The sequence below is a fragment of the Ictidomys tridecemlineatus genome, chromosome 4 (genome assembly GCF_052094955.1).
Source record: "Ictidomys tridecemlineatus isolate mIctTri1 chromosome 4, mIctTri1.hap1, whole genome shotgun sequence".
Taxonomy (NCBI): domain Eukaryota; kingdom Metazoa; phylum Chordata; class Mammalia; order Rodentia; family Sciuridae; genus Ictidomys; species Ictidomys tridecemlineatus.
Window position 1 is genome coordinate 22,470,842 of NC_135480.1, and position 26,601 is coordinate 22,497,442.

The 26,601-nt window shown below is 36.4% G+C and overlaps 1 protein-coding gene across 2 annotated transcripts in view; it reads right to left on the minus strand.

Moving 5' to 3' along the window:
• The window catches only part of Hsd17b12 (hydroxysteroid 17-beta dehydrogenase 12), a 148,185-nt gene that overhangs the window by 63,009 nt on the left and 58,575 nt on the right, over positions 1-26,601 (minus strand). The gene's annotated exons all lie outside the window — the stretch shown is intronic.

Sequence of the window (26,601 nt, forward strand, 5' to 3'; positions counted from 1 at the left end):
TGCCAAGATCACACGTAGGCTTTTTTTTGGGGGGGGGGGGGAGTTGTTTGTTTTAGGTCGGAAATGATGTGACAGAGTAGAGGATCCACAGCCCCACAGCCTGTTAACAAAAGCAACAGGTGGCAGGGAAAGGACAAAGCAGCTGCTTTAGTTCCCTGAGAGAGGAGGGCTCCAAGGAAAACAGCAGAGGAAAAAGAGACCAGTGTGGGAAGACTTCAGAGCCAGATGCGGGATTTACACTCATTAGATACACAGCTTCAGGGAGAGACAGGACGAGGTTTCATCCATTTGCTTTAGAAATCTGGTTAACACACTATCACATCTTAGGGGGAAACAGTCTTCCTGGATTTACGTATCAAGCGATGTTCTCAATGTTCTTGTGAGTGTACCTCAGCATTTTTTATCATATAGTAAAATATGTTCCTATTTTTTTTTTTTTTTAGTAGAGTGAGTCTTTTCTTGAGGCATCTTATGTCTCTTTGTTGGCTTGAAAAATAAAATGATAACCAATGTGATTTGGGCCAGAACTGACCAATTTTCCATGCAGGATAGCTGTAAGCTCAAAATCAAGTTAGAAGAAAAAGAGATCTGTGTCATCCACCATAATACTCCTCCCCTCTTCTTTCAAACACAACAAGAACTAAAATTAGAAGTCAAATGTCACACTATACCTTTCTTCTAAAAATGCTAAATGAGCTAATTTTTTTATTCTTTTAAAAAACCTCTTTATTTTAACCTGTCACTTTGCTTGTACAAATATCCCATTCTGGTTTTGTGAAATCATACCATAAGGAAAAAAGTATTCTTTTCAAAATCTGGATTTGTCATTTTGGTTTTTTATTTTATTTGTGTGTGTGTGTGTGTGTGTGTGTGTGTGTGTGTGTGTGTGAGAGAGAGAGAGGTTGTTGTTGTCGTTTTCAGTGCAGGGGATCAAACCCAGGGCCTCATGCATACTAGGCCAACATCTACCACTAAGTTAAAAAGAAAGAAAGAAAAAGATATATTAACAGTTGCTTATATATTAAAGAAACTTTTGAAAAAAAATCAAAACCATAAAAATTAAATATCAGCTATTTATTTATTTATTGCCAATGAATGATTTATTCAAAAAAAAAAAAAAAGGTGGGGGGTGGCTCCCTGGTCATTTGCAGTTTTCAATTTGCCTCTCCTGTCCAGAAGTGTCTCACATAAAAATCCATCTTTCTAAGCCAATTTAGAACTGTATCATCTTCTTTACTAATTTTTATTTATTTATTTTTTGGTACTGAGGATTGAACCTAGAGGCACTTAAGGACTAAGCCACACCCCCAGCCCTTTTTATTTTGAGACAGGGTTTTGATAAGTTGCTTAGGGCCTCCCTAAATGGCGGAAGCTGGCTTTGAACTTGCTGCAATCCTCCTGCCTTAGCCTCATGAGCTCTGGGATTACAGGAGTACCACACTGAGCAGGGCCTGAAATTTTTTTTACACAGTTGATTTCATATTGTTTTACATTTCCTTTGTCTTCTGGGATGTCATCTTTTTTCTTGGTTTCCCTTTCAGCACAGGACTTACTCTTTATATTTCTTCTTCTCCTGCTGTTTTACTTTTTGCTTCTACATCTCCTGCTTCGTTGCATCGAATAAAGCAACTATTTGAAGCCAATAGAGCTATTTTCTCATCTTAAAAGACCGGTTCCCACTGTTCTCTTGGTTCAATTGCAACTGAACAACCAACAACCAGCCCATCTGAATTTATACCAAGGTAATTCCTATATCCAGATTTAAGGCAATTCCAGAATCCAACTGACAATTTGATAGCACCAAGTTACTCTGGAAGACCCCTCATCAACTCTTTATGTAGTGCTCCCATTGTCCAGTGCATGGATATGGGTTCCTTTATCCATTTCAATGTTGAAAGTTCCTGAAATTTCACTAAAGTTGGACATTATCCACCAGATTCCAACATCAAGTTGGGTTTCTTCATCCTCTTCTTATCTTTGATCTTTTTCTTCTTATTTTTAGCCTTCATTCCCTTGAGCATGAGCTTGATGGACTTCACATAGGGAATATTTGGCCATGGTTCTTCTATACAGATAGGTGGAACCTTGCTTAGGACAAAGTGCTTGACTAGAAGAGAAATATAGAAGAAACAAAAATGGATTCAAAAGTAAGGACTCTCAAAGAACTTAGGAACATCCCTCAGACTACCCTCTGCATTAACACAACACTGACTTTCAAATATGGAAATCTACCTCTGGTTTCTGTTGGGGAGCTCAATGTCAGGTATTTGAATGAGTATCCATTGCAATTAACATTTTAAGGTTAATATAGTTAAACAACATGCCAAGAACAGAGTCATCATTCTGTTCAACACAGAAAAACAGCCCTTTTCATTTAAATTGTTGAAAGAGCATAGTTATCACATACTAAACCAAAATAAAAGCAACGCTGGTTGACATACAATCTTGTACTTCAGTATTCTTAGAACAAAGAATAAGAATCTAACACAAGTCATCCTGATCCTAAGACAGTGGCACCACATAACACATGTAGGTTAATATTCTAACATATTGCAGTTAATATTCTACCAACAAAACAGTAGTAACAACTATTAATTACTTAGCATCAACTACATGCCAAGAACTCTATAAATAACATGATGTCATTTAAGATGCACAAGACTAAAGAGTATATTAATGAAATTTGCTATTTGAATTATTCTCATAAATGTCCATTTCCAATTTGAAAGGTCTTCATTTAAGTATTTTTAAAATTTTTTTTAAATAGTCTCAAAGAAAGTTACAAACATTATGCTAGTAACTCTTTTCCATGAAGCTTTAGATTAAAACTGCTGATATGCTACCCAACACTCAAAAATACTTCAATGTATTGCTCCCTGACCACTGAGAGTCCCTGAAAGTGAGAAACATTAAGACATTCTTTGCCTTCTTTCCTGTGCTGGCAAAAGTAATGGTGGGTAAAACTGCTAGAATCTTAATATGAATCAAAGTAGTAGCACCTAGAGGTATTGGAAATCACAGTATTCTTCACATTGCATAAGAAAAAAAACAAGTCAGTTTCATTTAAGAATGTTCCCTAATGAAGTAGTAGAATTAATTTTATTAAACCTTTACTCTTGAAAGCACAACTTTTTAATGTTCTATGTGACAAAGCAGAGAGCCTGCACATTTTCCTATATACCTAATATAATGGCTGTCTTGAGGAAAAACATTTTTACAATTGAGTCCTGAGTCCCCTTTTCTCCAAGCAACATCATTTTACTTGAAATAGTAACTTACAGAAAAACTACGCTTACAGATTTGGCAGACATATTCTCCAAAATGAAATGGCACCTGTCACTTCAAGAAAAATAAGCAACAGTATTCTGGTGTCCATGATAAATTTCAAGTTTTAAATGAAAACTGGAGTCCTGGAAAACTTTCATCCACCACCCTGAATTTGAAAAGAAAAGACTTCTGATTAGATTGAGAGCTACACTGGATGGAAAAGGGGGAATTGGGGAATGAAGGGAGGAGGAGGGGAACAGGAAAGACAGTAAAATGAATCGGAAATAACTTTCCTGTGTTCATCTATGAATGTACAACCAGTGTAACTCCACATCATGTACAACCACAGAATGGGAGCTGAACTCCATGTATGTTTGATAACGTCAAAATACACCCTACTGACATGTATAACTAAAAAGAACAAACAAACAAAAAATTTTAAAAACCACTATTCTGTAGTGTAATGTATCAACATTTGGAAAAATCAATAAATCTCAGGAACAAATATTTTCCAAAGCATAATTATAACATCCTGATGGATACAAGTCCTATTCAAAGTTTGAGATGAGTCAATGCATTTTAATATATCTGAATATAAAAAACTCACTGATATGATTTCACAGTTCTGATTTATCAAAAGAATATCCATAATTACACTTAAAGAGTTCTGATTTATCAAAAGAATATCCACAATTACCTGAAGAGGCTATAAAATGCTTTCTCTTTTCTAACTATGTATCTACATAAAGCCAGATTTTCTTCTTGTTCTTCAACCAAATTAACATACTGCAAAAGTAGATATGCAAACCCAACTCTTTTCTTAAGCAAGACATTAAAGAAATTTCAAAAAATGTATAGCAATGAAATTATTCTTACTAAATAGTTTCAAAATAGTTATTTTCCTCAAAAAAAATGTGTTGCTAGCATGTAATAGACTCATTGCTGTTATTTTTAAATATTTTAAAAATTTCTCCACTTGAGTTTATGAGAAAATAAACACTGATATCTGTATTTGACATAAACCAAAGCTCTTTGGAGTCTCTCATAATTTTCAAGAGTTACTGTATGGAACCCAGAGCCTTGTACCTGCTAGGCAAGCACTCTACCACTGAGCCACATCCCCAGTGCAAAATTAACCATTTTAAAGTGAACAAATCAGTGGCATTTTGTACATTCCCAATATTGAACAACCACCACCTCTAGTTCCAAAACATTTCCACTGCCCCCAAAAGACTCAATATTCACTAAGCAGTTGTTCCCCTATGTTCCCTACCTGTAATCACCAATTTGCATTCTCTCTCTCCCCTCTGGAGATAACACACATTTTAGATATTTCACACAAATGTATGTTATAAAATTGTAAAAAAGAAAAGAACTGCCAGATGTGGTGGTGCACACCTGTAATCCCAGCGGCAGGGGAGACTGAAGCTGGAGGATCACAAGTTCAAGGCCAGCCTCAGCAGTTTAGTGAAGTTCTAAGCAACTTGTGAGACATTCATCTCTAAAAAAGTAAAAAAAGGGCTAGAGATGTAGCTCAGTGGTAAAAGTGCCCCTGGGTTCATTCCCTACTACAGAAAAGAATTACTATGAAGAGGTTCTGAGATCAAAAAGGTTGAGAAGCTGCTTTCATATATATTTATGACAAAAACAGTCTCCTATTAAATAATATATCCTAAAGAATATAATCATCAAAATCAAGAGATTAACATTGATACGTTATAATTTTCACATCTTCAAAGCCTGTTCGATATTCACCAACTGGCCCAATAACGTCCTCTACAGCAAAAGCATCCGACACAGAGTAGCCCGATGCATGCCGCTGCTGTTCTGTCCAGCTTCTTTCCACCTGGAGCAGACTTACCATCTTTTTTTGACCTTCATGTCCTTGACAATGTTGAAGATTACAGACCAATTACACTGCAGTGTCCCTCAGGGTGGGTGTGTATGTTTCCTTATAATTAGATTTAGGTGATGCTACTTTGGCAGGAGCATCATAGAAGTTATGCTGTGTTTCTCTTTGTCTCCTTTTGGGTGGCAAAGAATTTTGTTCTGTCCCATTATTGATGGGAAAAACTTGATTCCTTATTAAGGTGGTGTTTGCCAGGCTCCTCCACTCTAAACTTTCTGGTTTTTACCTTTTTAATTAAAACATATTTTGGCATTTGTGAGAAAGCACTTTGAGGCTGTATAAAATCTCATTCCTCATCAAAATTTAAATTCATTTATTTACCATTAACAGTATGAGCTCATGATTTCCTATCTTGTTCAATGCATTATAACTTGTTCCCATCATTTTAATTTTAGTGCTCAATTTGTCTAGACTTGGTTAGTGGGAGTCCCTTCAAGATAGCATTTATGTCTTTTTGACATGTTCCCTGAAGGATATGGAAAACAACAACCCCCAGGGAGAAATGAAAAACAACAACCCCCAGGGAGAAAAGGAGGACTACCGGTCTTGGGGAGAGGAGGAAAAACAATGGGCTCGGGACCTTCACCATTTCCCCTTCTAGGACTGTTCCCCTGACTGCCTGGACACACTCTGCTATGATTAAATCTGATTGAACCCTATAAAACTCAGACCCCTATTGTAACCAGTTGCCATCTTCTCTCTTGAAAATGTGTCACTCCACTGCTTAATCCATAAATTCACACACACAAAATTACTTAATCAGTCAAACTGAGTGGGCACAGATAAAAAGTAGAATTCATGGGGCTGGGATTGTGGCTCAGTGGTAGAGCGCTCACCTAGCACATGTGAGGCCCTGGTTTCGATCCTCAGCACCACATAAAAATAAATAAAGATACTATGTGTTCATCTACAACTAAATAAATACTTAAAAAAAAAGAAACAAAGTGCAGTCGCCTGGCATGCGTGCGGCCTGGGTTCGATCCTCAGTATCACATACAAACAAAGAATGTTGTGTCCGCGGAAAACTAAAAAATAAATATTGAAATTCTCTCTTTCTCTCTTAAAAAAAAAGAAAAAGAAATAAATAAAATAAAAGTACTATATGCAACTACAACCAAGAAATAAATACTAAAAAAAATTAAAGTAGAATTCATTGTACTGAAGGAGGAAAATGCATCAAGGCAAGTTAGGAGAAACAAAGGGTGAACTTGGTAAATTCAGAGGAAATTTTATAAGTCTCCAACATTTTATGGGGAGGGGGGACAGAGACAAAATGATGGGGGAAACTGCAGAATGTTTACATTTGCCACTACCAAAGCTAAAAGCACATTTTGATCAGAAGCAGTTATAGGTACTGTTTAGACTTCCCAAGGGCAAAGACACCAGAGAGAAACAAAACATGCACAAATAAAGTAGGCAAAATAAATCATAAGCCGAGGCCGGCCATATGTAGTCAAATGAAGACCACCTTGGAGAAAGGTCTCACAACGAATTCAGGAAAAGTGTCCCACAAGCAACAAAAGCATGAAGGTATGAAGGAGAGATTTTGAGCAATTTACTAAAGATCTATACTTAGCCAAAGCTTTCAATAATATGTGTGGATGCTGGTAACCAATTTTAAGCCCTGTGACTATGGTCAAGACAGGTGATAAATCACGTGGGCTGTAGTTCTAATCATCCACATCAAGGTATAGAAGGACTCTCTGCCCATGTATAAGATGGTCTGGTGACACAGAGCAATATAGCAATTCTTACTAACTCCAGTGAGGGTTAGGTTCATGCCCAGTCTCTGCTCAAGAAGGGGAAATAAGAGGGAGTCAAGGACAGATACTTAGGTTCCCATTTTTCCTCTACTGTAAACAATACTGTCTTGAACAATCTGTACACAAATCTTTGTGCAGTTTAGCAAACTTTTCTCTAGGAAAAATTTCTAGAAGTAGAATGGCCAGTTTAAAAGGTATTTATGTGTTTGTGGTTTGGGTATAGCAAAGGGGATCAACTTTCAATTTTTATAGTTCTGCATAATTTGAGTTAACAGGCTGATTAACTTCAGAAAGCAATTAGTATTTTGTAATTTTAAAAGAAAAAAATAGCCAGGCACAGTGGTGCACGCCTGTAATTCCAGAAGCTCAGGAGGCTGAAATAGGAGGATCTGGAGTTCAAGGCCAGCCTCAGCAAAACTGAGGCACTAAGCAACTCAGTGAGACCGTGTCTCAAAATAAAATACAAAATAGGGGTGGGGATGCAGCTCAGTGTTCAAAGCCCCCAAGTTCAATCCCTGGTTTAAAAAAAAAAAAAAAAAAACACTTGACTTCCAGGACTTCAGGGACTATGAAGAGATCATGGGTGCAGACAGTAGAACACATAATGAAGGAAGGTGCTGATGAGAGGACAGAGGGCTCTTGCCATGGCAACAGGTACCAGGCTCTCTTCAAGCGATGTCCACAAACAAGAAACTCTGGTAGAGATGGCATGTTCGTAAAGGAAGCTTCTGGTTTTATTTTGGCTTCCCTTGTATAGCTGTCAAAAGGGATCTGCACCAGTTTTTGGTAAAACAAAACTTTTTTAAAACAGAAAAATAAGTTTGACATTCAATTTTAATTTGTTCTTCTTAGACATACATGACAGTAGAGTGTATTTTGACATACTATACATATGATGGAGTATAACTTATTCTAATTAGGATCTTATTCTTCTGGTTGGCATCTAATTTTATCAGCAAATTAAATTTGGTTTCCTGCAAGTTCATCCTGAAAGATACATTCCCTCTGACAAAATCAGGTTTCAAGGTCCACAAATTTATATGACGCTTCCTAAATCCTTGTCAATATTTTAAGAGTTCCCTTTTGAACCTAACAGGGCACAGTAAGCTTTCTGACTTGGACATAAAGGTCAAGGACCAAAGGGCTCCCCTGATTAGGTCAAAACCACCATTAACTAATCTTTCTTCTGAATCATCCAAAGCCAGCTGATTAGAGAATTTAATTGTATCGGTAAATTCACTGGATAATGTGGAATGACATCTATTATACTTGTAAGTCCTTGTATCATCTCTCAAATGGGAACAATATATGTACCAATCTCAAAGGGTTGAGGATTAAATGAGTTGATATCTAGTAATGTAGAGAATCAAATGTAACTGCGTTACTATTACTGTTCTTGATGGAGTCTGCCTGCAAACGGGATATTCTGTCAAGGTATAGATAAGTAACAGCGGACATGCTTGCAAACGAGGTGTCTGCTGTCCTTGGGAGGGCCTGCTCGCAAACGAGAGGCTTCTTCAAGGTTTAGATAGGTAACAACAAACATGCTTGAAAACGAGGTGTCTGCTGACCTTGGGAGAACTTGCCTGCAAACGGGATGTTCTGCCAAGTGGGCTAGGAGGGCGCTGAGAAAAATTTTTTATCTGTTCTAAACAAAGAGCAGAGCTCAGCATACTCCAGGCAGAGAGTAGATTAGCCATGAGAAGCGGGTCACTTCTGATTAGAAAGTAAAACTTCTGTGTGCTATGTTTAATTAGCTGAAAGACCTGATTTATTGAAGTTGGAAGGCTGCCTTTTTGTTCACAATACTATAAAAAGATTGCTTGTACACAATAAAGGACTTTTTTTCTGCTGCTGCTTTGCTTGCTCTGCTTCTTCTTCTTCTTTGTTTTCCCATGCTGACCTGCAAGTGAATTACTGCAACAAGTAAGGTGTTTATAATAATCCCTAACACATTTAATCATCATAGAAAAAATGACTTGATGAAAACAATGGGCCATAGGTTAATGAGCCCTAAACAGTGTGACCCTCTACTGGGGCACAAGCTCCTTGGTTCTCCAGGCCTCAACACTCACTCTTGCCTCACCCACTGCAGGCCACCTGGTTCATTTCTATCAACTGCCTAGTTTCTGTGAGAATATACCTATATGACACAGGATCTAAATGGATCCCTTTCAGTCTAGGGCCAGTATACAACAGAGGAACAGAAAAGAAACTCATATATAATAAAACATATTTTTGAAGACATAATGAAAACTTTTAAAAATGAATAAAAAGGTAAAAAATACATACTTTCTTTGCACTTTTAAAACATCAAAGGAAGATATGCTAAGAAATCCAGATATAGACATCTAAGAGAAAAACTTTACAAGCAGTATATATACAACAAAAATTAGAGATCTAAGTTTACTATTTCCAAGACCATAAAAACTTATATTGCACTATGGGCTTTAGATGATAAGGATGTGTCAATATAGGTTCATGGGTCATAACCAATGTGCCATTCTGAGGCCATATTTTGATAAGGGGGAGGCTGTTTGTGTATGGGAGCATCAGGTATATATGGGGAAATCTCTGCAACTTTTGTTCAATTTTTCTGTTCTTTCAACAAGTCTATCTGGAAAAATAAATAGACTACAAAATATTTTTAAAATTGAGTAAGATGAAATCTTCTCCATAAAATATTTTTCAAGAAATTCTGGATATCTTCAAAAGCTTTCTTTTTCAATCCAAAACCGTTCATAAGAACCTGTCAACTCAAACAACAAAAAAAAAAAGAACCCTTTCACAAAAAGAGTAGAAACAGACCACATTCCCATGATGCTCTCTGTTCAATTTAATAAAAAATAACTTCACAAACGATTTATTCTCCATTCACACAGGACCACAAGCTAACACATGGACATTTTACTTGCTTTTAAAATATATTAATATTCCTAAAATTCTGTATAGCAGTACTTAATTTCCTTCTTCTACCATAAACAGCTGCATTGATAAAAATCCCAGAGGCAATGTTGCTATGTAAAATGATGGTTTAAGTAACATTAAGCCCTCCAGCAGAAGTCATCTTGTAACTATGCCAAGAGAAAATTCAATTAGTTTCAGTACTGTGTGTGTGAATGGGTGATGGAAAGAAGACGATGCCAAAAATACAAAAATATTCTAATTCATGATTTCTTTAAGATAGTACGAGTCAATTTATACACACACACACACTTGTTCTATGACATTTTCAAGAATGAACTTTCAGATAAAACAGGAGTGAGGAGAGGAGTAATTTAAAGATAGCTTATTTTCCAATTAATGAAGTAATTTGCAGCATATTTAATCTCCATCATCATTAACAATCTTTAAATGTACTTTGAGTCTCCTCACTAATAATGAGGAGCCATGCCACCACTTGGCACCATGCCAAAACAAGGGAAATTTCCAGGTAAACAAATTTTTAAAACTTTGTACATTGACAATTTTTTTCTTTCAATTTTTTTATTTGTTCTTTTAGTTATACAGTTGACAATTTTTAAAAGTAGTTAAAAGAAAAGTTGGATGTTCAGTATTTGAAATATGTACACAAATGTGTTTATGTTCATAAAAAATACCAAAAGTTAAGACTTGAAAATAAAAAGAGATCTGCGGTCTCAACCTGGTTTGGGGTTTTATTTGTTGTTGTTGCTTTTTGTTTGTTTTTGTGCTGGGGATTGGAACCAGGACACTAGCATGTCACTCAACTACATCCCCAGCCCTTGCAGTCTTGTTAATGTTTATTGTCTTGTTTTGTTTTTAAGATGACAGCACACATAACGAATGAAGGTCTAGGTGCTAATCCAGAGTCTGTTATAGTATTTGCAGAATGATCTTAATCATTGTCTTTGATACCTCTTTGTCAAAGAACCTAAAAGAAACAGCAATGTCTTGTGTGTGAGAAAGAGACTATTGTTATGTTTCAAGAATTCAAAAAACGTACATGATTATTCAAAGAAGTGTTACTGATAATGGCCCCAAACTGGGGGCAATTCAAATGCCCATTAACAGGTAACTAAACTGTGGTATATTCCTATAGCAAAATAAAATAAAGAACTATCATTACATGTAAATATATGGATGAATTTAACAGTTAGAGTTGAAGAAGCCAAAACTAACACACACACACACACACACACACACACATACACACACACACACACACAAACCCATAACATTGTATCAATAAAGTTCAAAAAAGTAAAAATTAAATGATAATATTAAAAATTATGGGATGAGGCTGTGGCTCAGTGGGAGCGCACTTGCCTGGCATGTGTGAGGCACTAGGTTTGATTCTCAGCACCATGTATAAATAAATAAAGGTCTATCAAAAACTAAAAAAAAAAAAATTAAATACCTTTATTTCTTTTTAAAAAAATATGATGTCAGGGGCTGAGGTTGTAGCTTAGTGGTAAAGCATTTGTCTAGCACATGTGGGGCTCTGGGTTCAATCCTCAGCACCACATAAAATAAATAAACAAAATAAAGGTACTTGTCCATCTACAACTAAATATATATATATATATTTTTTTTTTTTTTAAATATAATGCTAGTTACCTCTGGGGAGAACGAAGGAGTACAGTGTAATTACTTCACCCTGATCACTCACTAAAACCTATACATATGTATTTCTGGTTATCCTATGTTTTAAATTTATATGTTTTAGTATTCACATTTATAAGTATGGTTCTATTATGAGGCAAAAGTAAAACTAACGGAGAATATACAGTACAAACATGCCCTACTAGGAGAAATATATTTCACTGAAAATAAGCAAACCCATGAGATAAAATGGTCTACATGTCTTGCAAATAGTCTACAATGCTATTGCAAACAAAGTGCAACTTCTCACTACATGTGCCGCAACGCCAAGAGACCTCGAAGGGTAACAGAGGTTACAAATTCCAGTGTTCTCAGGGCCAAGTCGGTCAACTAAGTGAGCGATGCTAAAAGTATACAGGCCATACTGTGCAAGAGGAGAGGAACTGTGGCAAACAGGACACACCACACCCCATCTAAAGGACAACTGGGTCATGCCTCCAGCTGACAGTTTTCTGGATAGGAATGCTGTGCCCGGGGTTAGCAGATCCTTTGAATTTTCAGAAGAAAATGTAAATTAAGGTTCTTGTGATAAAGGAAATGTTCTGGGCTGAATATTTTAGTGGGTTGAACAAAACTTGTTTTACATAGTGCCTGTTTGAGATGGTATCAGAAGACTGCTGTGGAAACAAGTCCCAAGGAACTAGGGAAGAGGAAGGGATAGAGAGACCAGCAGATGACTGGGTTTTAGAGAGCAGACATGACTTGCTCTGAGGAGGATGAAAAGCTACACATATAGAGATTTTTGGATTAAATTAGAACCCTGTCGAAAGGAAGCAATACGGCCTGGCAGAAAAGATGCAGGGTGGGGCTCTCTACGGCAATGGTTTTCAAACTTCCCTGCAACAGGCCCTTTTATCAAAAAGATATTTAATTCAACAGAGCAGTCCTCACTTATTCTCAGCTTCATTTTCTGAGTTTTCATTTATCCACTGTAAACTGTGGACTGAAAAAATTAAAGGAAAATTCCAGAAATAAACCACTGGCAAGTTTAAATTGTACATTAAGTTCTGAGTACCATGATGAAACCTCATGCTGTCTGGTTCTATGCTGCCTGGGATATGATCTATCCCTTTGTCCACAGTATCCACAATGTACTTCCTACCTGCCTGTTGGCCATTTAGTTTTGTTTATCAGATCAACTGCTGTGGTTTTGTAGTACCTGTGTTTAAGTAACCCTTATTTTACTTAAAATGGCTTAGAAACCAAGAAGAGTGGTTCAAAGGAGGTACCAGGACACTAAGCACGGATGGACAGATTAACTGGGATACAATGTGGCAATGCTGCAGAACACACTCAAGGAGCCTTACAATTAGGTTAATACCATAAAGGATAAGCAGGGGTCTACTTGGAAATATCACAAGAAACATCACCCAGGAGTGTAAAGAGAACTAGACCTGCAGTTGGATGGCCTGCAACTGAAGCTCTTCTTTACTGCCCACTGGGTGATCCTGAATAACCTTGCCAGGTTTCAGTGTCTTCATAATAGTTCTATGGATCAAAAATGGATGCATTTCATTACTTATTCACAAAATGTGTCAAATATTATTGTAAAGTTGTCTTTACTCAAAGCTTATATAATAAGTATAGATAGTTTTATTTAATTTAGTTTCATTTAGCTATTAGTTTACTAATTCAAAGTTGACCTGAAGTGTTTATACATATGGAAGTTGTATATACTTAATATAGTTGTATATTAAGTAATAAAAAGGAAGAAATAATCCATTTTAACCAAAATGCTCACCTCCTCCAAGTAATTCAATGATTAATGACTGTAAAATAAGCAACTTCTTACAAACAGTCATACTATAAATTTAGTTTTTTATTCTCTTAATATTATTCTGATAATGTTTGGGGAATAAAATTTCTAGATGTACCATTCAGTTAACCAACCACAATATTTTAAGTATAATTAACAGCATGATGTAATGGAGAACATAATACAAGAAGCCAAAGATCCAAACTTGGTCTACCTCTTCCACTAAAAGACATAACTTAGTCTCTCAAACTTAGTTTCCATATGTGTAAAATAAGGGTTTTAAGCTAAACAGAGGTAACCTTTAAAATCACATGAGAAGTATGTTTCCAAACTATACATGCCTAAATATTAAATGTTCCACAAAAAGAAACATATTTACACTTATGGCTTAATTCTTTCATCAGGCATTGCAGTGATTTCATCTTAGATTTTGTACATTTCTACAGCATTAACAGAATGAAAGAAAATTAAAACTAATTCATATCAATTTTTTTCAATAGTGGCCTGGTACTATATTAATTCTATCCTTTTTATGGAAAAAAAGGAATAAAATTAAAAATTTGTGAAAATTCCTTGTGGTTTTAATAGATTCATCAGCTCCTTGATGATACAGCACTAGATAGTTGATTTGTAGTTATTTTAAGACTAGTATGTAATAAAAAAAAAACTGCCTTTGGTAAGTAATGGTAAAATAAGATTACCCAAATGAATATTAACAAGAAAATATAGAACTTTATTTGATGGAAAAATCAAGTTAAAATGATCCTTTTCATTAAGTTTCAGACTACTTACTCTTATGATGAAAAAGGAAGCAACCTCTACATAAAACTACCAAAAATTAGAAATGTTTCAAAGAATATGCCTTTCTACAAATTCTTTAAAGGCTGATGGCTGTACCCCAAATTACAATTATCCACTTAGAAAAATAATCAAGAATTTAAAAGTGGGAGGAGAAACACCAATCATCTACTTAAATAGTGCTCATTTATAACACTTTGGTCCCACATTTCCCAACCTAAAAAAGTTGTTGTCGTTGTTACTGTTATTCTTAAGCACAAAAGTCACTGAACCATCAATAATCCAATTGGAAAGACCACTTACTGCTTTAAAGAAATCATACAAACTTAGGCAAATATTTTAATTAAGAGGCACAGCCAGAGTCTGGCTGGTGCGGTGCACTCCCACATGCCCCATGCCAGCTGTGGAACAGCATCTTTCCAGCAGCTGCCTTAATTGGAGATGCAGACCAACACATGATAATTTGGCTGGGCCAACTAATTGGTAGGTATACACATTTCTAACAAAATATCCACCCATATTACAGATGTTGTTCTCCATCTGAGTAAACGACTGGTAACAAACAGTAATGAAGTTGAAATGAGCTACACTTGGTGAAATTGTTTAGTAGAACAGCTTTACAACAGGGTCCCATATTAGTTTAGAAACTTAGAACATGTGTGCTGAAATTAGAACATAAACTAAATATCAAAAAGCATCTTTCTGTGCAAGATTAAGAATACAGGGAAACCTTACAATAGCTCTGCAGTCACTAACAAAATACTTGCCAAGTGCCCACATCCCTCTACACCATATCAGGCCTCGTGCAAACAAATGCAAAAGGACTGGGTCCGAAAAGACCCAATCTAAAGAGAGAAAGTCCTTTTCTCTCTTTAGAATTAGACATGGGCCAAACACATAGTCATGTGCAAAGATTAAAACCAGGAAGCCTGTGATGGGTAAAAAAGGGGAAGAAGGGGAAGACATCTGCTTCCCGCCAGGATGGTGTAACAGACTTCACGCTTACTCTTTTTCCTGAAACTAAAAAAAATTAGATAAAAAAAAAAAATAGTTTCCAGACATTGGACAACAGACAATGCAGGACAGTGATCCCTAACAAAAATGAAACAAATGACATGAGTCCTGTGATTGTCTTGGCTTACAGCTTAGAGAGATTTTCTATGCAGTGAGGAGGAGATGAGGAACTCACAGAGCTAGCAGTCCATATTGGAGTTGAAAGACTTAAAACACCAAAATGGTTAGGAAGAGATTCAGAAGATATAAAAATGACCTACATTTGGGGGGGTGGGGCAGAATGCAATGTCTGGATAAAAAACTAATAGGATTAAAAGCAGATTAGATACTGGAGAAAAAAAGATGAGTGAATGGCAGGCACTGAAACAGCACTACCCAAAAGTGAGTCAGAGAGAAAAAAGAGACCAGATTTAAAAACAAACACACCATCAGTGAGTTGAGGGACAACTTCAATCAGCTTATATAACTGAAGTTCCAGGAAAAGGGTGTGAGAGAGAACTATGTGAAGAACTAGGAGCGATAATTTTCCAAATATGATGAAAATTATAAACATTTGCTCAAGCTTAATAAACCCCAATTGAGAAACAGGAAGAAAACTGTACCAAGAAGGTGGGAAAACAATCAAACAAAAAAGAAGACCATTGGGCTGGGGCTGGGGCTCAGCGGCAGAGCACTCGCCTAAACCCTAGACCTTGGGTTTGATCCTCAGCACCACATAAAAAGTAAATAAAATAAAGGTATCGTGTCCAATTACAACTAAAAAAAAGAAAATAAGTATTTTTTAAAAAGAAAGAAAACCACTGATGAAGAGAAAAAAAATCTTGAGAGAAAGAAACAAAACAAAAATCTACATGATCCAAGGTGTTAAAAAAAAGGTAAGAATGGCATCATTTTTTTTTTAAGTAACAATACAAGCCAAAAGGCAATGCACTAAAAAAACAAAACAAATACCTATCGATCTGGAATTTTATACCCAAAGAAATTACCTTTCACAATAAAGGCTGGTTTTCACAGACCAACCTACAAAATATATTAAAGGAGGTCCTTCAGGTAAAGCAGGGGGAAAAAGGTTTCATACTAAATTTATCTACACAAAAGGAATGAATAGCATTAGAAATGGTTATATGTGTATATATTTAGAACACTTCTTTTTATTTTTTTATTTTTTTGGTGGTGATGGGTACCAGGGGCACCTAAGCACTTAGCCACATGCCCTGCCCTTTTTACTTTGAGACAGGTCTCTAAGTTGCTTAGAGCTTGGCTAAGTTGCTGAGGCTGGCTTTGAAAAATCCTCCTGCCTCATCCTCCTGAGCTGCTGGGATTACAGATGTGTACCATCACACCTGGCTTTTTAAAAGAAAGAAAAAATATGTATGACCAATAAACCAAGGGATTAAATAAAATGAAATTGTTTTTTAAAAAAGCCTACAATTAATACAAAAGCAGGTAAGATAAAATGAAAAAGAAACAACAATTTAAAAAAAGAAAATAGGGGGAGAAAAGGGGGGGGGCTGGGTGCAGTGGCACATGCCTATAATTTCAGCAGCTCAAGAGGCTGAGGCAGCTGAGGATCGCGAGTTCAAAGCCAGCCTCAACAATAGCAAGGTGCTAAGCAACTCAATGAGACCCTGTCTCTAAATAAAACACAAAATAGGGCTGAGGATGTGGCTCAGTGGTCAAGTGCCCTGAGTTCAATCCCCAGTATCAAAAGGGGGAGGGAGGAGCCAGGGTGGGGGATTAACAGAAAACAAAGTCAAATTGGTAGATTTTAACCCAATACTATAAATAATGGCATAGAATATAAATTGTCTAAAGATCCTGATTAGTGGGCAAAAACCATTCAATTGAATTAAATAAAAAAGCCAAACCAACTATATGCTGCCTACAAGAAATCCAACTTTAATATAAAGCAATACAGTGAAAAGTAAAAAGACAGAAAAAAGATATACCACATTAACAGTAACCAAAAGAGAGCTAGACAAGGTAAAGCACAAAGGATACTATAAAGACTAAAGAAGGCCATTCCACAATGATAAATAAGTAGTTCATCAAGAGGCCATATCTACATGTTAATGTACTTCATAACAGAGAAACAGGCAGATGCACAAAACATTATAGATGGAAATTTCAACTCCATTTCACAATAATTCAAAGAAAAAGTAGACAGAGAACAAAGAAGGACAAGGACAAAGAAGATTTGAACAATACTATCATCAAACTCTTTCTTTTAAAATTAAAAAGGGTCACTACTCTGAATAGCTTACAGACTAACAGATACTTAGTTAAATCTAAAAAGATAAAACTCAAGAATTATCAGATAAGGGCAAAAATTCTGATGCTTTTAAATATGCTGGCAATTTCAGAAAAATCATTCCTTATAGAAATGGCCAACCCAGATCAAGTAGTGACATTTTAAAATATTCAAACACTCATTTGGCTAGAAACTATTATTTTTAATGTATTAATACAACTTTTTAAACATTTGTAATAATTGATACATGCAGAATTACATAAAAATCCAAGTTTCACATAACTTTCCTAATTAAAGTGAATCCTTGGCCAAATTAGAACTGGTTTGACAATTTTAATTTTAAAAATAGCTTTATGCTTTTTTTCTGATCTTATCACAGTATGAAATACAATGCCAGTGTAACTTTTTAATTTTCTACACAGGCTTTATCAGTTATAATATCATTGTTTATTTAAAGTTATGAGAACTGATGTCTTTATCAGAGGCTTGACTTTTCTGAAACCTGACATTGCCACAATCAGAACTTAACTCTCCCACCTTCTGTACAGAACTTCAAATGTCATCTCTGACAAACCTGGTACCAATAATGATTCTGTTGCCCTGCAATACCAACCTAAATATGATTTCTATGATTCTTCATTGACCTTGAGATCCTTTACAAGCATCACAGCAAGTTAAATAATGAGGAATCTTTGATTATCTGGACAATTTCTAAAGATTAAAATTCATAAAGAAAAGTGCAATTAGGATGGCAAACTCTATGTGGTATGTGCATTATTTTATTAACACAGTAATAGAAATATTAATATATTTTAAGCTAACATAAAAGTGTTAACTTGCCATCTAAGTTTATATTTCAGGGGATATATAAAATATATTGCAATCAACAAAAAAGACTTGTAAATTAAGTAGCCTAGAACCAGTTAAGGAGAAAACTGATCTTTGAGAATATAAAAACTGCCTAGTAAAGGTTCCTTATCTCCTAGAATTCTCCCCCTTCCTAAGAGCCTGTTAACTTTTTGAGCTTTTGTGTTGACGCTTGTCACACTGAGGAACTCTTTTTTACAAAAGTTTCTCATTTCTAAAGAAGACTCCCTAATTAGTATTGTTTCTTGCAGCTATCCTTTATTTTAATTACTGTCACTCTAAACCAAGAAGTAATCATTTGTTGTCTTGGGCACCTATGACTTCTGCTTGTATTTTGGTATAAAGACTAATGTCCTGGCAACATTTCATGTTACTGTCTTTACAAATTTGGGCCTCAAACTAAGGGTAATAGAATTGTCTGTTGAGATATATTTGTGGGCCACACAATCTTTGGTGCAGCACTGTTAAGCATGGAGAATAATTAGGAATAACTAGATAGTGTCTTCTCCATACCTTTAACTAGTTCTATTCTCTTATAAGCACGGTCCTGTTTATCAAGCCCATAATATGGGAAGAACTATTAAATCAGAAGTTCAACACCCTGCCCAATTATGCACAGGCAAGGTGTAACTAATAATGAATATGACTTGACAATTGTAATACTTCTCAAGATGGATAGAAATACATTCACGAGAGGGGAGGAAGGGGAGGAAGGGGAGGAAGGGGAGGAAGGGGAGGAAGGGGAGGAAGGGGAGGAAGAGGAGGAAGAGGAGGAGGAAGAGGCCCGGGCAAGGCGGGCTCGCTGCCTTCTCTGAAGAGACGTGAGAGGGTGGTGCGGCAAGTGGCTCCTCTCTCTCCCTGCGCCCCAGTGTAATGAGGGTCACTCCCTCCCCCCAAGCTGGCCCGGGAGGGGGGCGGGGCACGGTAACTAGTTGATGCTGGCCCAGGATGGATCAGACCTGTGAACTATCTAGAAGAAACTGTCTGCTGCCCTTTTCCAATCCAGTGAATTTACATGCCCCCTGCGGACAAGGACAGCCCTTTCGGATGATCCACACTCCAGAACCAGTACATTAGGAAACATGCTAGAATTACCTGGAACTTCATCATCATCTACTTCACAGGAATTGCCATTTGTAAGCCGTTTTTGGTAAAAATTAAATATATACATGAATGTATATACACAGGCCACTTAAAGGGAAGCTTAAAACTAATTTTATTTTGGTTATCAGCTCACAGCTGAAAGCTAATGATAAGCTTTAATGGGGGAAATTTTACTTTGATTTTAAAATTTATGTCTAATGAGTGGTTCCTTTAGCTTTTCCCAATAAATCTCCATTGAGGATTGGCTAAATGTTAAATTTATAAGGACATTTGATTGAATTCAAATTTAAGTTTTCAAGATATAGGTATGCATTTTATTATCTCTTAGAAAAAAACAAAACCTTGGTATTGCTAGTATCATGAATATAGGTGAACCAGTTCGATACTACAGAGTCCTGTTTCCACATAAGGCATGGCTTGTTTTGTTTTGGTTAGTGGGTGACTTGCTGTAGGTTGAAGTACATTTTGAGTACAGATTGAAAATGGCTAAGATGAAAAGGTTTCCTGGATATCAGTCAATTTAAATGAGGTTAATTTTTCTGAACTAATTGTGAAGGTCTAGAACATCCTAGACTTTTGATGGTTGCCACCATCAGAGTAGGCTCTTTAGTCTTTCCTAATTTTAAAATTTGAAACATATTTGTATGTGTGTGTATGTGTATGGAAATGGAGAAGAACTCACTTGAGGTTTTTTTCAGTATTGTAATACTTTTAAAGCGTGGTAAATGTAAGGTTATTATTTATTAGAACTTAATGTAAAATTTCTTGACCTCTTTATTTAACTAAATGATCAGTTGACTTCTCTTAGCCTTGGTTTCATCACTTCTAAAATCCAAAAGTACTTTGATTTCTAAGATTCCTGCTCCTTTCAGCTTTAAATAGGATTTTGTTTCTTTCTAAATATCACATTGTCGTGGTCAGAGGTAGTGTCTCCAAGAAGATATTTTTTCTTAATTTTTTTTTTTTTTTGCCAACAAATCCCTCATACTATGAAGATTTTATAGGAAGGATTTTGATAATGTGTAATGATTGTTTTGAGTGCCTTAAACATTCACTGTAGCACACATCCCTGCTGTTCTTTATAGTTACAGAGGGAGAATGTGAGTATGTTGAGTTTGAGTCATATCTTAAACTTATTTAAATATACTTTAATAATCTGGTTTTTTAGTTTGGCAGTTACAGATTTTAAAAATATTGCTATGGTGGTTATCATGAGTTTGTATTGTCCCAGACACATTGAGGTGGGTAGGGTGTTTTGAAAACCTTCCAGTGGGAGTTGATGGTGGTGGCAGCACAGGCCTGTAATCCCAGCAGCTCAGGAGGCTGAGGCAGGAGGATCTCAAGTTTGAGAATAGTCTCGGCAACTCAGCAAGGCCCTGTCTCAATGATAGGAAAAGTTGGGGGGGAAAAAATAGCCCTGGGTTCAATCCCCAGTACAAAACAAAACTCTGACAGCTGATGAGACTCCTTTTTTTTTTTTTTTTTTTTTTTTTGGTACCAAGGATTGAACAAGGAGGGGCATTGCCCACTGAGCAGCATCTTCGTGTTTATTTTTTATTTTGAGACAGGGTCTCTGAATTGCTTTGCTAGCTGAGGGGTCGTCCAGCGTATCCTGGAGGCCCTCTTTTGGGGTTAAAAAAAAAATTCTGAGACAGTGGTTCAGTCTAAATTGCCATGCTGATCTTTAGTTCATGTTGAAATTTATTGTAGGCTGGGCACAGTTAACATGCCTGTAATCCAAGTTAATTGGTAGGCTGAGGCAGGAGGATTGAAAGCTAAAGATCAGCCTGGGCAATTTAGTGAAACTGTCTCAGAATTTTTTTAAAAAAAGGGGCTAGGGCTACGCTGGGCTCAATGCTCCTGTAATTGTAGCGGCCAGCCAGGAGGCTGAGACTGGAGGAATGGGAAAAAGCAACTCAGTGAGACCCTATTTCTAAATAAAATATAGAATAGGGCTGAAGATGCTGCTCAGTGGGCAAGTGCCCCTCAATTGTTCAATCCCCATACCAAAAAAAAAAAAAAAAAAAGGGGGGCTAGGAATGTAGCTGAACACCCCTGGGTTAAATCTGTACTGCCACAATGGAAAAAAAAAAGAGAGAGAGAAAACTTTACTGTTTTCCCACAGTCCAGCTGGGCAAAATCACCGGGAGGTGACAAGCAACTTGAAGGTTGAATCGGAACTGCTTTATTTCGGGGGAACTGAGCAGGAACTGAAGGTAGCGGGAACCCAAGGTAGCGGGAACCGCTTTATTGTGGAACAGCAGAGGTATATATACCTAACTGATTACACACAGCTTGACTCAATTAGCATCATCTAGATACAGCAATCAGCCAATAAGGAATCCCCACCATCTTAATGGCTCGGTAGTGTTGCCTCACAAACCACTCCTCCTGGCAAACTGCCAGGCGCCATCTTGACTTGATTTGCAGTCCCCAACAGTACATGTATGTAGTTTTGTCTTTGTTTTCACAATAATTTTAGATCTGAGGATGGAGATAAAGGTATTATTGAAAGCATACAAATATAAATGTAAACCTGTCTGATTCTCATTAAACAGAAGTTAATTGAAAAAAAAAATACATTCATGATCCTGTGCAAAAAATAACTAAACAATGTGACCCAAACAATGCCTAAGATTATGTCTCTAAGTATGAAACTCTTGTTAAATGGTGGCAATTTTTAAAAAAAAAAAAAAAATCACACTTTATGGAAGTCCCTAGAGAGTTATCCATGCCTTTACAGTCTACAGTAAGACTTGCAGTCTCAGCAGTCTCAGGATAATTGTTGATTAGATCATATTAACTATTCTTTAGTATATCCCAAAAGGGGATTCCACTGACACTGCTAATTACTCTAATAAATTAATCATTAATCTTTTTCACAGGTGGTTTCTACTCTTCCTTCATGTTTAACTAAAAGCCCTGACAATAAATTAGAGGGCAGAAACCCAAATCCTTAGAAGAAACATCAGAAGAATAATGGAACTCAGCAATGCCTGAATCAGTAGTCTTGACTATTATTGGTGCTGCAGAGAATCTACTCATGGGCCAGGTTTCCCTACGATGCACCACAACACTGCCACCAAGAACAGACTGTCAGGCAGCACTAGGAAACCGAGTCAGTTTTTACAGGGCTCTGTATTCTAAAATCAGACACTTTCCATAAAAGCATGCTATTGACCAATGGGACAAGAATTAATTTCACAACACTGAATCAAACCAATGAGGAAAAAAACAATAGTAATTTTGAGAAAACATTTTTTTCTTTTTCAATTTTTACTAACCCTCATTATGGTTGGTTATACTTGGGCAAACTGAAATTAACACCTTTTTGAATGGTATGCTGTCCCTACTGAGCTCTCAAAACGTAGCAAAAACATTCTCTGGGAAACTTCAATATAGCTTAATAAACTTGCAGGTTATATTTTCCAAATAAAGATTGTACTTTCCTATAATATCCCCATCATACATGTTTTTTGTTTGTTTGTTTGTTTGGTTTTTACCAATTTTACCATGCCACTCTCTCATCAAGAGGTAGAGCCTAATAGACAGAAGGTCACTCAGTGGTACAGCACTTCTTGCCTAGCATGCAGAGGCCCTGGGTTTGTTCTGCAACTCTGGGGTAAAAAACAAGAAGATAGAGTTTATTCCCCTCTTAAATCCAGACAGATTCATGAGTGTTTTGACCATGTAGTGGCAATACTACACAATTCTGAGACTAGGTCATAAAAAGACACCAGTTTCTTCCTTGTTCTCCTGAAACGTTCACTCTGGGGGAAAAGAGTTACCAGTTAAGAAGTTAATTTACCCTGATGGCCATGCTGGGGACAAGTACTCGCTTCAGTAGTCCCAGCTGAGTCCAACCATACAGCCATCCCGGGCCACGGCAACAACCTGTGAGAGAAGCCATCTTGGATCTTCCTTACCAGGACATCTACCAGTGGAGTATCGCTGAGTGATCTCAGTAATGCCACAAGGAACAAAAGTCCTGGCAGAACTGGAGAGCATCTAAGATGGTTTTTGCTTTACCTCAATAAGTTTAGGGTAGTTTGTTACATAGCAATACTAACTGGAACATAAACTAGTAATTCATTAGATAAATTTAAAGATGATAATTCTGTAGAAAATGTAACACATACTGTTTGACCCTGTCTATAAAACTAATCATAATAACAGGAAATATTACATGTCATTATTGAATACTTTTACTTAACATGGCAAAGTAATTATTTGCATTGACCTAATAACGATATATATTTCTCCTTGCCAGGATATAATTAGACAAAACAAATTTGTAACCATGACCATGCCAGAGATGTTTCATTTAATGGTAAATCTCTTTTAATTAGGCATGAAAATCCCACGGGAAAGAAAAAAGGATCACATTCCTGTATCTAGAAGTAATGCTTCAAAGACCTTCCAAGAACTAACCTGGGACCTTGTGAAGTCTCAGTTTTACACATAGTACAGGATATCACTTTCTGGAAGGCCAGGAACACTGTCAAATTTGGAGATCTTAGAACAAGAGAATACCTCCACAGTCTCAAGTACTACAGGCAAAATCAATAGAGAAAAGTTAGATGGATTTGAGTTTCTGGCCTTCAAATACATGAACTCTAAGGACAATTAAGATATTTCTATAATTATCAAGTGATTGACTCTCTAATCCTGATATCATGTGGTTCTGGTTTCACTGAACATAAAACAAAAAGGTCTTTATGTGTTAACTGTTGTTTCTTACATAAATGAAATACACTAAATATAACAGGGGGGTCACTAACCATAAAGTTCCAAGTTTTCAATCTTGAGAATATTAAAATGAAATTGACAGATACATTAAAATAGGTTAGAAATCACAATCTAGAGCTTATATATCCTTTATATATATTTTCACGTACACGCATGGAAATACATATTTTCAAATGCTCTACTCATTCACCTATTTTCTCCAAAAAACTCTAAAAATATAGTATTTGTTTTGAAAAGATCATAGACAGTATATTTCTTGCTCAGTTTAAGTTTTTTATGTTTCCTACACATAGGATGAGAACACACAGTGGATTAATAGAACTGTTTCTGCATCACAAAATTATAAAACAAATCTATTTGGTCAAGTCCACATCTTAACTACACAGATCTGAATCAGAAGTATAAACTGGAAGAAGGTGGAATGGATCTTTTCTACCTATCCTATACCTCTGTCAACTACAGACCAGTGAAATGGAATTATAGGGCCATTCTAAAGCTGTATAATAGCCAGTGATAAACTACCAAAAAACCACAAAACAAAAATACATCATGGTTTGTTTGCTTTCAATCAAATCTCATTAAAGTGTATCCAATTAGAATTATAGACTGCCACACAATAATGTGAATGGTAAATGTCACCATCTCCATATCCTGTGAGCCATAGGTTATTTGGTAATGTAGTCCTCTTTGTATTGTGCTTTACTGTAAATAAAAACCTAGTTCAGCATTCAAAAATTAGCTAGGAGTTCTTTTCTTTGACAAATCAAAATTGGCAGAAAATACTTAATATATAAATAATCCCAGCTGACAATGATAATAAAATAAGCTTATTATGTGTGTGAGACTTTCAGCTTATTTTAATTCAACAGGTGACAGGTATCCTTACATAGAGCTGTAATTTCATCAAAGCAGTCAATTATGATGAGGTATTTATCCATAGTTGGAGAAACGTTTAGTTCCCTACCAAACTATATATAGTCCTTTTAAAATTTTTCTGAAGAACTTTGGCTTTGATGAGTAGGCTGCCCTTCACATTCCCAAGAGATTGCTTATGAAGGCAAAAAGTATCCAAGTTTGCATGATGACACGAGAGCTCTCTGAGCCTCCCTTGCCAGTGCAAACAGAAAGAGCCTGAAGATTAGTCTTCTCTGGTTTGAAGATCCGCGAACACAACGACATCACGCCATCAAGGGCAGTTTTCTTTCAAGAGGATTACTCTTATCCTCAACACTCAACTCAGCCATCCCTTACTGTCACCACAACAGGGTTAGGTTGCAGCATTCTCTGGGGAACATGTACAAAGTATGACCCATACACTTATACATAAAAATAACTACAAAACTAGCCTCTTTGTATTGGTAGAAAGCTGAGAAATACATGAGAATTCATTCTTTGAGTGTTAGATGAAGAAAAACAATGTAACACCAGAATAGGCCAATTTTTTTTTTTTTTTTGTATGATTCACTTACCAGAGAATTAGGAGGGGCTCAAACAGTTAGCTTGGTTGGCTGACTGACACTTGGGCTCCAAGAGAGCCTAGGTTTAATAAGACCAGGAGGTAGAGGCAGGGATCCAAAGGCTTCGGGAAATTGGAATGTTGGGAGTAGATTTATCATGTGCCAACTTAAAAATACACAATCCCTGTGTCATTACACCCACAGAAAGGCCCACAGGATACAACCGTCACTCAGGCTCTACCTCCATTCCTAGAATGTCATTACTGGTAACAGGTTATTATTCTGGCTCCTTTACAACCCTGACATTCACAAAACTCAACACACTGTTACAAAATAAGAACCTCTCCAATGTTTCCTCTCTAGTCCTTTGTTCATTCTCTTTGTGAGGCCTGCTACAAAGTGCAATTAGTTAATTTGTCTGGATTTTTGTTTTGACTTAGTTTTGAGTTCTGGGTTTTTCTTCATTTGTTTTCACTGTCTCCTCCACTAGATTATAAGGTCCAGAGAGCAAGGACTGCATCCAACTTATTCATCACTGTCCCAACTGCCTAGTATAGTGCCTGGTATAGAGGCATCCAATAAAGATGTGTAAAAGGCAAAATCAAAGAACATTAAATTCTGTTCCTTCCCTTTTCCTGGAACAGATATGTTCACAAAAACATTATCCTCTCAAAGACATGGTAAACATCTCAATTTAAATCATGTTGTAACTTATAAGTCTCTCGTATACTTTTTCAGATGATGACGTGGTCTGCTAATATCACATGTCTTAATAAATTTATATTATACCCAGAAAAACATCTTTTCAGAATTTTCAACAGGAAAAAGAAATTCCTTTTAATCAACGTCAATTCAAGCAGGGTGAGGTGGCTCATGCCTGTATTACAGGGGCTTACGTGGCTGAGACAGTAGTATGGAGTTCAAAGCCAGCCTCAGCCAAAAGCGAGGCACTAAGCAACTCAGTGAGACCCTGTCTCTAAAATAAAACACAAAATAGGGCTGAGGATGTAGCTTAGTAGCCAAGTGTCCCTCACCTGAGTTCA